Genomic DNA, 17,309 nt, shown 5'->3' on the forward strand with positions numbered 1-17,309 from the left:
GAGTCCGATCGAAGTCTACCTGCAATTAAAGTCAGAGATCAAGTCCGGCTCCTTTAGGAGTCCGGACGAAGCTTACCAATAGTCGAGGTCGAGGACGGAGCTTGACTCCTGTGGGAGTCCGGGTGAAGCCTTCCAGTGATTGAGGTTGGGGACAAAGTCCGGCTCCCGTAGGAGTCCGGACGAAGTCTGCCTGTAGCTGGGGTCGGAGATGGGATCTGGCTCCCGTAGGAGTCCGGTCGAAGTCTACCTGTAATTAAAGTCAGGGACGAAGTCCGGCTCCTTTAGGAGTCCGGACGAAGCTTACCAGTAGTCGAGGTCGAGGATGGAGCCCGACTCCCGTGGGAGTTCGGGCGAAGCCTTCCAACGATTGAGGTTGGGGACGAAGTTCGGCTCCCGTAGGAGTCCGGACAAAGTCTGCCTGTAGCTGGGGTCGGAGACGAGATCTGGCTCCCGTAGGAGTTCGGGCGAGGTCCGGTAGTTGTAGGAATCCACCGTCGGAGAAGTTCGGCTGTTGACGAGGTCCGGGGTAATTTGGATTGGAGTTGAACCTGGCTGGAAAAAATCTGAAAGGGATTCGAGGAACAGCTGATAGTCGCAGAAGGTCGGCTGACGACGGAGCTCAGTGAGCACCTGGGGTGGCTTAATAGATAACTGGGAGAACTCATGTTGAAGGAGCTCGGGTGGTGCGGCGGGAGTTCATCCGTCGGGAGAATTCAGTCAGCATCGTGGGAATTCGACTGTTGGAGAAGTCCGGAGAGATACCATCCGCGGTTGAAAGCCGGAGGAGTCCGGGGAGGGTCAACCGTTAAGAACTTCGGCTGAGGGTATTTTATACCCAACAATACTTAAATAAAAAATAAACTTGCCCTTTTATTGATCATATCAATATATTAAGTATAAAATTATATTCTAAAATTATTATAATGTGTCAGTCATATTGGCTTCTAGGACATACATCTAACACTCCCACTTAGACTAAAGCCAATTGGCCACAAATATAAGTCCCATCTTCTCAAGGTAGACTTTCATTTTCGGTTGGCTCAATTGTTTAGTCAGCGGGTCTGCCACGTTGTCCGCTGAGTCTACTCTTCACACCTCGATATATTTCTTTTTAAGATAGTCGCGTATGATATGAAACCATCGCTCGATGTGTTTAGATTTTTTATGAGACCTCGGCTTCTTAGCAAGTGCTATGGCTCCATTGTTGTCATAGTATAGCAATATGGCATCCAATGTCGTAACCTCGAGTTTCATGATGAACTTCTTGAATCAAAAGTCTTCTTTTGCAGCATCCAAAACAGCGACATACTCAGCCTCGGTGGTCGAATCCGCTATGATGGGTTGCTTGAAACTCTTCCAGCTAACTATGCCACCATTGTAAACAAACATGTATCCTGACATAGACTTTCTATTATCAGGGTCAGACATGAAGTCTGAATTAGTATATCCCTCAACTCGCAACTTAAAATCACCTCCAAAGATCAAGAACAAATCTTTAGTCCTTCTTAAGTACTTAAGGATGTTCTTCACAGCTATCCAGTGATCCTCGTCTGGATTCGACTGATACCTACTCGTGACACTCACAGCAAGGGCAATATCAAGTCGAATACATAGCATGGCGTACATGAGGCTCCTGATAGTCGAGATATAAGGAATCCTGCTCATGCGCTGCATCTTCTCAGATGTGGTCAGACACATCATCTTGGAGAGACTAATACCATGTCTGAGAGGTAAGAGATCCCTCTTGAAGTTTTTCATGCTGAACCTTTTTGGCACCTTCTCTATATACAACTTTTATAACAGGCCAAGCATCCATTTAGGTCTATCCCTATAGACTTTAATTCTGAGAATATAGGATGCTTCCCCTAGATCTTTTTTAGAGAATTCCTTGGACAATCATCTTTGAACCATGGTCAGCATGGAAATATCATTTTCAACAAAGAAAATATCATCTGCATACAATATGAGAAAAATGATCGCACTCCCACTGATCCTCTTGTATACACAAGATTTTTTTTTATTTTTGATGAAATCAAATGATTTGATTGTCTTATCAAAATGATGGTTCCAACTTTAAAAAGCTTGCTTTAATCCGTATATGGACTTTTGCAGCTTGCAGACTCTGTGATCACCATCATCAGACGTGAAACCCATAGGCTACTCAATATAGATATCTTCCTCAAGATATCCATTCAGGAAAGCAATTTTCACATCCATCTATCAGATTTCATAATCATAGTAAGCCGCAACAGCAAGCAAAGTATGGATGGATTTCAGTATGGCTACGGATGAGAAAGTTTTTTGATAGTCAATGCCCTCACGCTGACTATAACCTTTAGCCACAAGCCTAGCTTTATAGGTCTCTACCTTACCATCGATACTTACTTTTTTTTATAGATCCATTTACACCCAATGAGTACAATATTCTTAGGTGGATCCACTAAGGTCCAGACTTGGTTCGAGTGCATCAAGTCAATTTTTGACTTCATAGTATCCAACCATTTCTCAGAATCGATATCAGACATCACCTCGTCAAAAGTATTAGGATCATCAATATGACCCCTATCTTCCATAAGAAATATTTTCTTTACTTCTTTCGTAAGTATATCCATGTACCTTTCGGGAGGTCAGAAGATCCTACTAGATCTATGAGGTGGTAAAGGAATTGTTGGGATGCGTAGGCGATTTCATGCATGTATTTCAAAATTTTTTCGAAAAAATTATAGTAGAAGATAATTAGATTAATCAAATTAATCTAACATACATATGATCTAATCATCAAATCATTCTACTCTAAAATTTATGACATATTTATTACATATAAAATCTAAAAAATACTGAAGATAAAATCAGCATGCATGCATGTGAGCAGTAGATCACATCTACTTTTAATCTGAGTTCAATACTCGATATCTTTGCATGGATTGACGATCACCACAGTTGAGAGATATGATGGAGAGGATCCTTATTGGTTGTTCGTAGCTGCACATACGTTCAATCTCTATGAAAAATTTACTCGAAGCTCTGATCTGATCGGTCTTCTCGGGAGTGCTAGCTCACACGATGACCTTCTTCTTGACCGATCTGGATTTTTTTTTCAAATTTTTAGAATCTTTTCAAAGATCGAAGATGAACTTCTGGAGGAGATGAAAAAGTAAAAGAAAGATGAAGAAGAAAATAATTTTTTTCTAATTTATTCTCTCTTTCCAAACCCTTAGGATCAAAAATCTAAAATTCAGATTTTTGCGCACACCCCAAGAGAGAGGACCCTCCTCTCTATTTTTCACATCATAAATCATGTCCAAACTTTTTTCACATGGAGATCTCTCTTCTGGTATCTTACATACATAAAAGAAACCATAAAAACCCCTTTTATAGGCATGTAAGAGGTGGGGTGAAGAGTCCTAGTGATCCTGGACTCTTATAGAATTCTGCCTCCCTTCATAATTTTATATCTCAAAATATGTCAAAAAAATATGGGACACCTCTTCTCATATTTTTTTATAGTAAATCAATTCTTTAGCTATTCTCTCATGAAAAATCTCCTCAAAATGTCATATATATATATAAGGAGAAAAAAATTTATTAGCATGGAGAGGTTGATCTGGATGAGAACATATTCTCCTAATAAGAAATATTTTGAAATCCAATTTCAAAATCTTTCTTTTATCAAAACTAAATCAAATTTGGATGTGAGATAGAGACAGGAAAGGAGTCTTTAGTGTAAAAAAAATCTCATACAAAATAATTTTGTGCATGGAGATATATAACATACAAACTGTGTTGGCATAAGAGAGAAGAGTCCAATTCCAATAAGGACTCTTAATTTTCTTATTTGGATCCAAACCAAATCACATCTGGTTTAGTCCAAATAAAATATATGAAACCCAATCTAATTAATTTTATAAATTTTTAATCAAATTTTAATTAAATTAAAAATTAATTGAACCAAAGTTTTAATCAAATCAGAAATAATTCTCTCTTAACGATTAGGTCATCTTATAACAATTGAATCCAATTCAATTAAATTTTATTTAATCTTCTTTACTCAATCAAATTAAGATAATCAAAAATTTAATTACTAATTAATCCTTCATTAATTCATTAACACTTGATAAATTAATTTATTACAACTTTTGCATAAGATTAACTATCAATCGAATTGACGATTAAGTCCTTGAACGATTCTCAATCGTTGATCAGCCACATGATCCGTCAGAAATTTCTTTTGAGTGTGATCCCATAGGTTTGAACCTAAGTTGGTAGTATAAGAATACCTTTCTGAACCAATCGATGTAACCATCTAGCAATGGTGATCTGACATCCGGATAGGTCAAATGATGGTGAAGCAACATTCAAAAACTTATTAGCATATATACCGTATAATTCATCCCTTTGATCCTAATGCTCGAGGATGACCTAAGATTTAGCTGTCAATCTTAGATAAGTCATCCACATTGTATTTCAATCTTTTCAAATCCATCACATGGATTATCCGGGTCTAGATTTTACTAAATTAAAATACACTGATGCATATCTCTTACTAATTTAGAGGGATCAATCCCATCTTGACTCATGCACCGACTTGACAAGTACTTGACTACACCCAGAAACCTTCCATCACTAAATTAAAAACTTAATTAGTCCGATATCAAAATATAGTAAGTTGCTTGTAAGTCACTGTGGTGATCTCAGATCGGAGAGATACTTATACCCATACCCTTCGCGAGTGATCCTTGACAGCAGAGTACTCCGCAGTTGGTCACATTCAGTGATGATATACTCCTATATCTCACCTGCATGCCATACCAGTGTCTCTATATCATTTAGTTACAAGGACAACCAACGTATGTGGCACACAATGATCTACACTTGATATCGCTATCATCCTAGTAATAACGTATCGTTTAATCGCGATCCAGTTTAAGAACTATACGATAAATCCTCCTTTATCGATCAAAGTATTCCTAAAAACTTCATCACAACATAAGAGTTCGTTAGAAGATGTAATCTTGTGATAAAAAATATCAAATAACTTTTATTATTTATTAATTCATATATATTTATAGTCAACACAATCGTCAAACGATTGACTTTAGGATACAATTTCTAATAGAAACATCAACTACTGGCTCATGGACTATGGGTTCATGAGGATCTATAGCTCTGGACTCTTCAAAGACTTTCTCTTTGAGCTCCATTAACATTCTACTGCCGCCATTGTGGATAAACTATTTTTTTAGGAATATGACATTTCAACTCACAATCATATTGTAGTCTTGTGAAAAGTAGTAGTATCCTATGGATTCTTTTGGATATCCTATAAAGTGAGCAATAATAGATCTATCCTTCAACTTATCCACCATCTATCTCTTGACTTAGGCTGGACATCCCCAAGTCTTGAGATAACCCAGATTTGATTTTTTACCGAACCATATCTCATACGGTATGGTAGGAATGGACTTTGATGGAACCCTATTCAACAAGTGAATGGCAGTTAATAAGACATATCTCCAAAGAAATAAGAGTAGATCAGTAAAGCTCATCATGGAACGGACCATATCTAATAGGATCCTATTTCTCCTTTTGGGTATCTCGTTAAGCTGAGGTGTTCCAGGAGGAGTCCACTGAGAGACTATGCTGTTGTTCTTAAGATATCCCAAAAATTTTTGATTAAGGTATTTACCTCCTCGATCAGATCAAAGTACCTTAATAGGTTTGCCTATCTGCTTTTCTACTTCATGCCTGAAGTCTTTGAACTTTTGAAAGGCCTCAGACTTGTATTTCATCAGATACATATACCCGTATCTAGATAGATCATCGGTAAAGATAATGAAGTAGGTATAACCACTCCTGATCTGTACATCAAATGGCCTACACACATCGGTGTGTACCAAGGCAAGTAACTCAGTGGCTCTCTTCCCATATCCTACAATGAGTAATTTGGCCATCTTTCCTCGAAGACAGGATTCGCAAGCTGGATATGACTCTGGGTTAAGAGAGCCAAGGATCCCATCCTTTTCTAATCTGTTTATCCTGTCCTCTCCAATATGGCCTAGTCTATGGTGCCATAGTACTTTTAGTTAATCTTATCTCTTGGTCTCTTTTGGCCTACGGTACTCATTATTTACTCATTTCGATTTACATTCGCATCAACATACCAATGATAAAGACTGTCAATTAAAAGATCTCGTGCAAGTAATTTATTTTGTAAATAAATAAAATAAAAGTGATTATTGAAATAAATTTTAAAATCTTCCTGTGCTAGCATAGATATAGAAATTAAATTTCAACTAGCTACAGAAATATAATAACAGTTTTTCAAATCTAATCTAACATCAGATGGTAATCGAAGAGAGTAAGTACTAATGGCCTCTGTATTAATTTTTGCTTCATTGCAAACCCAAAGGATCATGTCACCTTCCCTCAACCTCCTACTTTCTATCAGACCCTGCATTGATATACATATATGAGCACTCGAGCCATTGTCTAATACCCAACTAGAAGTAGAATAAACTGTAAGGTTAGATTCAATTATGAGCATACTTTCAGAAGGCTTATCACTCTTTTTGATCTTTAGGCTCTCCAGATATTTAGGATAGTTCCTCCTCCAGTGGCCTTCAGCATGACAGTGAAAATACTTTCCCTTTGCCTCAGCCGCCTTTGGACCATCCTTCTTTGGCTTGCTCTCTTTTTTTTGCTTCTTCACGAATTTAACCTTCTTCCTTCTAGTAGACTTCTTTTGAAAGAAGAAGTCCGCTCCATAGCGAGAACAGTACCCCTTGAACTCTTCAAAGTACCTTCTGTAGTGACCAATATGTTGATGAGTTCGAAAATAGTGCGGTCAAGTTTGTTCATATGAAAATTCATAATAAATTGACTATATGAACTGATAAGGGATTGAAGGATCAGATCCATCGGCAATTCCTTTTGCAATTCTAGCCCAAGCTTTCCAAGCTATTCAATGTCCTTGATCACTGTCATATAGTGCTCATGGACAGACTGTCCCTCACACATCTTCAGATTGAAGAGTCTCTTGAATACTTTGAAGCACGTAGTATGGCTCTACTCACCATACAACTCTTGTAGGTGAGTGATCATGGCCCGGGCAGTGGGCATATGCTCGTGCTGGCTTTGCAACTTGTTTGACATGGACGCCAGCACATAGCATTTGATCCGACTGTCTTCATCCATCCACTTCTCAAAAGCAACTCTTTGCTCAGCAGTAGGATGGTTTGGTAGTATTATGGGATCCTGATCAAGAATATGGTTTAATATTTCTGAGGTCAGAATAATTCTGAAGTTTCTGAGCCAGTCTTTGAAATTATTACCAGTCAAACGATTAGTTTCAAGGATGCGAGCTAGAGGGTTTGAGGCTGACATTATTCAACTGCGAGAGTAGAGATTCAAATTAGACTTTTGTACTTAATATTTAATTTACTTCTAGAGACTTTAAGATGCAAACAATGACCCCCACTAATTTAACAAATCCCTCCACTCTCCGAGAAGGAAACAGAAATCCTAACGCGATAAAAGATTCCTAGTGGGTGCTGTGGTCCCACCAATAATATGCACCTCACCTAGCAGTTATTGGTAACATGCACACCGATGCGTAGACAACTCTTTGCTCAGATGCTTCTCTAAGCATGTTGTAGCGACTGGTCTCTAAGTCATGTGAGCTCACCTAACAGTTATTGCCCACACTTCTTAGTTAAGTCCGACCCATCATTTACAAGTAGGTGTAAGGTCATCATTAGGTCTCTCACCTAACAGTTATTAGGTCCAACCCCATCCTTATCCTGAAGTAACTCTTTGCTAATAGAGTGGTTGTGTGTTCCCAATGCAACTGAACCACTATCACCAGCCAAGAATAATCAACACTGATAGCACACCCGCACATCTACAACAGTGGAAGATCTATGGACTTAATATTTATGGAGAGATTTGAGTTTAGGTCTCATCTAATCAATCATCATATGATCAATCTAACTGACATGGGCTAAATCAAACCGCTAAGCAACTTAATTCAAGATCCAATCTTTCAAATTGATCAGGTAAGTAGAGATCGATGGGGGTCCCTCCGTTGCCTTCTTTAGACATCAATAAATTAGTCAGATCAGCTAACAAAATTAATTAAATAATCATATCTCATTAACTTATCTTAGATACCAATAGGTTGATTGATCAAAATTGGTTGGCTCAAGCGAATCGGGCTCAAACCAATGAGCCAAATTAGATCCTTAGGTTAATTGATTCTACATATGGGATTCAATCAATTTGATCAATAGTAATTATATGATCATTAACTTAATTGATCTGATCCTAATCAATACTTGACTTGGATTGATTAATTACTTAATCGAATTAGACCCATGTGACTCAAATCAAAAATCTTAAATGCAAACCTATTACATGACCAAATTAATAGTTTTTTCATGACCAAAATCCTCATGCACAAATATAAATTTTAGATTCTAAAATCATATTTCAGATCTAAATTTATTGCATAAAAATAAGTTTTAAAATATAAAAATAATTTTAAATTTTAACAAACAAACATATATCATATATATGCATGTAAAATCAGATCTAAATAAAATTTCAAATCTAAGCATGATATCATATATCTCATATACTAATCATGGATCGAATTAAAAGTAATTTTATGATCTAAATATGCAAATATATAACACATATATGGATCAAAATTTAGATCATATAAAAATTTTAGATTTTATACATGCATTTATATATCACATGAACTAAAACTTTTTCTAGATCAAAATTTAAATCTATGCATGCAATTACATATCAACTATATGTTCTAAAATTAATCCCAAAATCAAATTTCAGATTAGAAGATCTATCTATACATCTCATGTATTAAGAAAAAATTTGATTTTAAAATCTTTTCAAAAATATGTATATCAAAATTCAATATATGAAAATCTATGGCTATGATACCACTGTTGAAATTCAGAGTTTGGTGCATGCATATATATTTCAAAACTTTATTTTCTAAATATCACAATGGAGAATAAAATCAAAATACTTTTTATCTGAATTATCCATGCATGAAAACATAAAACCACATAGATCTATCTCATATGCTAAAATTGATATATGCTGAAATTTAGATCGTGATCAAATCATATACCTGTTTCGTAATCTTTTTCTTCAAATCTGGATCTGAAAGAGAAGAAATCTCTCTTATCTGCACAAGTATTTGGTTTCTACAAGTATCCACTCAGGATCAGCTTGGAACAGTCCTCTTTAATCTGAATTTTTATTCTCTAAAACTCAGTCTGCTGAATCTGAACGAAGTCTGGATCGTGATCACCTTTTGTATACACAAAATTTCTCTTCATTTTTTATGAAATCAAATAATTTGATCGCATCATCAAAATGATAATTCTAGCTCCGAGAAGCTTGCTTCAATCTGTATATGAACCTTTGCAACTTGCAGACTTTGTAATCACCATCACCAAATGTAAAACCCAAAGGCTGCTCCATATAGATATCTTCCTCCAGATATCTATTCAGGAAAGTATTTTTCACATCCATCTGCTAGATTTTATAATCATAATAAGCTGCAATAGCAAGCAGAGTGTGGATGAATTTCAGCATGACTACGGACGAGAAGGTTTCTTGATAGTCAATGCCTTCGCACTGGCTATAACCTTTTGCCACAAGCCTAGCTTTATAGGTCTCTATCTTACCATCGATATTTTTTTTTGTAGATCTATTTACACCCAATGGATACTATATCCTCAGGTAGATCCACTAAGGTCCATACTTGGTTCGAATGCATCGAGTCAATTTTTGATTTTGTTGCATCTAACCATTTTTTAAAATCGATATCAGACATCGCCTCATCAAAGGTATTAGGATCATCACCATGATCCTTATCTCTCATAAGAAATATTTTCTTTACTTCTTCTGTAAGCATACCCATGTACCTTTCAAGAGGTCGGGAGATCCTGCTAAATCTACAAGGTGGTAGAGGAACGTCATCTACTGGCTTATGAATAATGAATTTTTGAAGATCTATAGCTCTTTGCTCTTCAAAGACCTTTTCTTCGATCTCAACTAACCTCCCATTGCCACTATCCTGGATAAACTATTTTTCTAGGAATATGACTTTCCGACTTACAATCATATTGTGATTTTATGAAAAGTAGCAATAGTATCCCATTGATTCTTTTGGATATCCTATGAAATGAGCTATTATAGATCTATCCTCTAATTTATCAATCATCTATCTCTTGACATAGGTCAGACATCTCCAAGTCTCAACATAATCTAGACTCAGCTTCTTATCATACCATATCTCATACAGTGTGGTAGGAATAGATTTTGATGGAATCCTATTCAACAAGTGAGTGACAGTTAATAAGGCATGTTTCCAAAGATATAAGGGTAGATCAGTGAAGCTTATCATGGACCTGACCATATCTAATAGGATTCTATTCCTTCTTTCAGATATCCCGTTGAGGTGTTCCGAGAGGAATTCATTGAGAGACTATGCTATTGTCTTTAAGATATCTCAAAAATTTTTGACTAAAATATTCATCTCTTCGATCAGATCGAAGAACCTTAATGGACTTGCCTGTTTGTTTCTCTACTTCACTTTTGAATTTTTTGAACTTTTCAAAGACTTCAAATTTGTATTTCATAAGATACATATACCCATATCTAGATATATCATCGATAAAGATAATGAAGTAACTGTAACCACCCCTGACCTGCACATCAAATGGCCTACACACATCAGCCATTTCCCCATATCCTACAAAGGATAACTCGACTATTTTTCCTCAAAGACAAGAATTACAAGCTAGATATGACTCTGAATAAAGAGAGCCAAAGATCCCATCCTTTTTTAATTTATTTATCCTGTCCTCTCCAATATGGCCCAGTGTATGATGCCATAAATACTTCTGGTTAATTTTATCTCTGGATCTCTTTTGACCTACGGCACTCACTATTTGCTCGTTCAAATTCACATTCACATCAACATGCAAGTGATATAGACTATCAATTAAACGACCTCGTACAACCAATTTATTTTATAAATAAATAAAATAAAAATCTTTATTGAAATTAAATTCAAAACCTTTCTGTCCTAGCACAGACATGAAAATCAAATTCTGACTAGCTACAGAAATAAAATAATAATTTTTTAAATCTAATCTAAATTCTGACAGTAATCAAAGAGGATAAGTACCAATGGCTTCTACAGTAACTTTTACTACATTACCGATCTGAAGGATCATGTCACCTTTCCTCAACCTTTTACTTTCTATTAGATCCTGTATTAAGGTACATATATGAGCACACGAATCAGAGTCTAATATCCAACTAGAAGTAGAACAAATCGTAAGGTCAGATTCAATTACAAGCATACCTTCTGAAGATTTATCACCCTTCTTGGTCTTTAGGCTCTCTAGATAGAATGGACAGTTTCTTTTCTAGTGGCCTTCAGCATCACAGTGAAAATATTTTTTCTTTGCTTCAGCCTTCTTTGGAATATCCTTCTTTGGCTTGCTCTCTTTCTTCTGCTTCTTAGTGAATTTAGTCTTCTTCTTCCAACTAGATTTTTTCTTGAAAGAAGTCCGCTCTACAGCGAGAACAGTACCCTTTGAACTCTTCAAGATTTCTTCCATAGTGACCAACATGTTGACCAGTTCGAATATAGTGTAATTGAGTTTGTTCATATAAAAATTTATAATAAATTAAATATATGAACTCGTAAGGGATTGAAGGATTAAATCCATCTACAATTTCTTTTGCATATCAAGCCCGAGCTTTCCATGCTCCTCAATGTCCTTGATCACTGTCATACAGTGCTCATGGACTGACTTCATGCATCTTCAAATTGAAGAGTCTCTTAGACACTTCGAAGTGTGCTGTACAGCTCTACTCACCATACAACTCTTGTAAGTGAGTTATCATAGCCCTGACAATGGGCATATGCTCATACTGGCTTTACAACTCGTTTGACATAGAAGCCAGCATATAGCACTAACCCGACTATCTTCATCTGTCCATTTTTCATAAGCAGCTTTTTGCTCAGCAGTAGGACGGTTTGATAACACTATAAGTTTTTGATCGAGTACATGATATAATTTATCGAAGGTTAGGACAATCCTGAGATTTTTTAATAAGTCTTTATAGTTTATTCCGATCAAACAATTAGACTCACGGATGTGGACTAGAGGGTTTGAGGCTGACATTGTTTAACTACGAGAGTAGAGATTCAAATTAGACTTTTGTACTTTAAAATTATATTTGTTTCTAAAAATTTTAAGATGCAAATAATGACTCCCACTAATTTTTCAGATCCCTCCACTCCCCGGGTGGGAAACAAAAATCCTAATGCAATAAAAAGATTCCTAGTGGGTGCTATGATCCCACCGATGTAATGTACCTCACCTAATAGTTATTGGCAACATACACACCGATGCGTGGATAACTCTTTGCCCAGATGCTTCTCTAAGTATGTTGCAGTGACTTGATCTCTAAGTCATGTGGGCTCACCTAACAGTTATTGACCACATTCCTTAATTAAGCCCGACCCATCGTTTACAAGCAGGTGCAAGGCTGTCATTAGGTCCCTCACCTAACAGTTATTAGGCCCAACCCCATCCTTACCCTAGAGCAACTCTTTGCTAATGGAGTGGTTGCATATTCTCGGTGCAACTGAACCACTGTAACCAACTGAGAACAATCAATACCAGTAGCACGCCCGCACATCTACAATGATGGAAGACCTATGGACTTAATATTTGTAGGAAGGTTTAGCTTTAGGTCTCACCTAATCAGTCATCATATGATCGATCTAATTGACATAGGCTAAACCAAAACGTTAAGCAACCTTATTGAAGACCCAATCTTTCAAATTGATCAGATAAGTGGAGATCGATGGGGATCCCCCTGTTGCTTTCATTAGACATCAATAAATTAATCAGATCAGCTAACGGAATCAATTAAATAACCATATCTCAATTACTTGCCTAAGATACCAATAGGTCAATAGATCCAAATAGGTTAACTTAAGTAAATCAGGCTCAAGCCATTGAGCCGAATTAGATCCTTAGGTTAATCGATTCTACATATGAGATTCAATCGATTTGATCAACAATAATTGCATGATCATATTACTTAATTAATCTAATCATAATCAATACTTGACTTGATTTGATCAATTATTTAATCGAATTAGACCCATATCATTCAAATCAAAAATCTTAGATGCAATCTAATTACATGACCTAATCTTTTGATTTTTCCATAACCAAAGCCCTCATGCATAAACATAAATTTTAGATTTCAAAACTAAATTTTAGATCTAAATTTTTTGCATAAAAGATAAATTTTAAATCATAAAAATAATTTTCAGATTTATCATACAAACATATATCTCATATGTGTATGTAAAATTCAGATCTAAACAAAAATTTAGATCAATACATGATATCATATATCTCATATACAAATCATGAATCATATTGAAAATAATTTTATGATTTAAATATACAATCATATATCTCATATATAAATCATAAATTAGATCATATAAAATTTTAGATTTATGCATGCATCTACATATCACATTATTAAGAACTAGAAATCGTTCTAGAACAAAATTTAGATCTATACATGCTTTGATATATTAACTATATATTCTAAAATCAAACCTAAAATAAATTTTAGATTCAAAATATTCATCTATACATCTCATGTATCAAGAAAAAGTCAGATTTTAAAATTATTTTTAAAATATGTATTGTCAATTTCATGCATATGAAATCCGTGGCTCTGATACCACTGTTGGAATTTCTATATCGGGGCATACATGTATGTTTCAAAAAAAAATTTTCTAAACATAGTAGTGGAATAGAAGATTAAAATTTTTTTTAATCTATATCATGCATGTATAAAATATAAATCACTAAGATCTACTTCATATGCTGAAATTGAACATATGTTGAAATTAAATATGTGATCAAATCACATACCTGTTTCGTAATTTCTTTCTTCAAATCTGGATCTGAAAGAGAAGAGGCTCTCTCTTAGCCACGTAAGTATCCATTCTTTATGAGTATCTACTCAGGATCAGTCTAGAATAGCTTTCTTAAAATTAATTTTTTTTCTTCAAAAAAAATCAGCTTGCGAATCTGAACGAAGCCTGGATCGTGATCAACTCTTTGATCCTTTCCTTGATCTTTCTTCTTCTCTTCTTCTTTTGCTTTTTTTTCCCTAGATTATGAAGCAACCAAGGAGTAGGAACCAACAAATAAGTGAAATACCCAAACCCCTTTTGGGCGTGAAGATGGAGGACGTCCAAGGTGTGGGACGTTGGACCTCCAAGGGAGAAGAGAGGGGAGAAGAAAAGAGGGGCGTGGGGCTCTCCTAAGGGGGCGTGGGGCTGCTGGTTGAAGTCTATAGGAACCTTAGGGGAGGCTCCTTTAAATAGACATAAGATTTGAATTCTATTCAAAATCAAACAAGTACTTAATACAAGTTCCACTTGCATTATATTTCCTTATTCCTTTAGTTATTTGACTTTCTTTAAGAAACTAATTAGGCACCAACTATTGGAGTCCTTGCACCCACAAAATCACACCCCACTTTGCACCCATGGGATGCCTCATAAAGGATCCACACACTCTCTAATAGATGCACACGTCCAACTTGATCAAATCAAGTGGCACCCAATTAAAACTATTAAGGACATTAATTAAGGCATTGCACCATTAATTCATTTGATCCAAAATCTTAGACATCCAACAATTGGAGCCCAACGAATCTAATTCATTTAGATTATTAGTAGATAATTTAGTTTGAATTAATCTTATCAAATAAAAAATTCAAACATAAAGAGAAAATTAGATCCAATCATATGCTAGCAAGGTTATCCTGAACCCAATAGGATTTCTCTAAACTCAATTGAGACTTCATAAGTCTAATTGCTTATTTCAGATCTACTCCCTTTGTTGTATGATCCCATAGATTCAATTTTATCTGTTAGTGAGATATACAATGATCTCTATCATTGTATCATTAAAAATTTTTCCAATGAGTCGAAACAATTTCACTCTAACTCATCAAAGATTGTCGATCCTGAGCAATCCTAGTGAGCTTTCACAATCTACCAGTGACACCTAGCAATATGTAGTGGCATCCCAATAGAATCGAAAATGAACCTCAAGATGTAGTTAACATGTGATTCAGTCCCTCTATCGTAAGTTCCGACTAGATGACAGGTCATGGATAAATCGTCAAACCTTATCATCAATCATATGATGAATTTGATCAACTTAAGTCCAATTATGATCCTTATGAAAATTTTTTTTCATCAATCATACTGCTGTGGCTACAAACTCTCAAATCCAGCCTCTCAAATCTCATAGGACTGTTTCTTTCTATCAAGATCGATAGATCCCATCTTGATGCATACCCTACTCCTACAGTGGACTAATTGTTGCCAACATCCACTACAAAGGCTCATTGAGATCATATTTATATATCATTCAAACTGAGACTGCGAGCAGTCGTACCATCACAGATCAAAGGATCATTCACACAACTACGGTATCGAGATAATCACTGACGATCGAGTAAAAATTCAAGTGATCTCTCGTATGATCACGCTCAGTACTAGTTGTTCTCTAACAACTATCCACACTCATCATTCAGTATCTCTACACTGTAGATCAGAGACTCATCTATCCTGAAAGAAGCGATCTATGCGTCGGTCTATCCAGATCAATCACCGTCCTCATGATGATACTATGATCGGGAGTATTTAAAAATTATATACATGTCTCTAATTCTCAATACTTTGAGAATATGTATCAAAATATTAATTCCATGGACGATTCAAGGACACATCACTCTTGAATGAAAAATAAACTTGTCCTTTTATTGGTTAAATCAATGTATTAAGTACAAAATTGTATCCTAGCTTTATTATAATGTGTCAGTCATATTGGCTTCTAGGACATACATCTAACAGCCTCACTAATCATAAAATACTAACATTTTTTTGGTTTATTATGATGCATTTTGCAGGGGCTAGTGGAGATCTTTAACTCCACAATACCAAATGCCAATTATAGGTTTTGTCTAAGGCATTTGCATGCCAAATTTAAGATACCGTATACTTGCATTGCATATGAGTTTTAGATTAAGATGAAGATTATAGCTAATTTGGATCTAAAAGCAGCAGATTTGTTGCTTGGATAAGATTATCTTTATCATGTAGATATATATTCAATCCTACACCAAGGAGTGAGGATTATTCAATCTTATCCTTTATCATATAAGCCTCACTAATCATAATGTATTAACTTTTATTCATTTTTTATGTAACTTTTTATTCCTGTGATATAATTTTGAATAACATATATGAATGTTTCAATAATCATATTATAGAAGCTAAAGACAAGCCAATTATAACTTTGCTAGGCACTATAAGAAAAGCTTTTTATACAATGGTTTCAAATTGAGAGATAGGCTTTGTAGAGGTATGGAGGTCCATTATGTCCTAAAATCCAGAAAAAGGTAAAGTTAGCTAAGTTGTATGCCATGATTGGCATATTACATAAGGTGGTGAGGGCGGTTTTAAGGTTGATCATCGAGATCGTATATTTTGTTTTTGGTTGACTTAGAGAGGAGAATTAATAGGTGTCAAAAGCTTGATCTCACTAGAATGCCTTATTTCTTTACTGCTACAGCTCTCATATTTTCAAGAAAAAAATAGAGAATTTTAGAGATTATTGGTATTTCAGGGATATGTTCTTCAAAGTCAATAATTTAGTTATCAAGTTTGTGCCTAGAATTCAATTTTGAGAGCTCTCATAGTTTGATTAGTAGCTACACTCGACTAAGGAGACCTCCTAGTAGGCCCAAGAAGTGTAGAAGAAAGGACGAGGATGAAGTGCAGGATCCGTTTAGAATCAAAAGAAGTGGATCCTCTCTCAAGTGTAGCAACTGCTCTAAGGTAGGGAAGGTTCCTTTACATAGAAAGCCAAAGTAATTGGTGGGTCAAGTGCTAAAAAAGAAAAACTTAGAAAGGAATAGGAAAGGGGACAACTCCTAAAAAGATTAGCAATACTACATTTTAGTAGTTTGGTTTCTAAAAGCGTAGTAACACAGTTTCCAATTTCAGGTGGCACACTCTAACCAACAATCTAGCACATCTAATGAATCTGAGTATATGGAAGCATATTTTGCCATATCTTGCTTAGATATATATTACTTTAGGGTAAATATCTATCTTGCATATTATGATATGTCTACTT

The sequence above is a fragment of the Elaeis guineensis genome, chromosome 14 (assembly GCF_000442705.2).
Source record: "Elaeis guineensis isolate ETL-2024a chromosome 14, EG11, whole genome shotgun sequence".
Taxonomy (NCBI): domain Eukaryota; kingdom Viridiplantae; phylum Streptophyta; class Magnoliopsida; order Arecales; family Arecaceae; genus Elaeis; species Elaeis guineensis.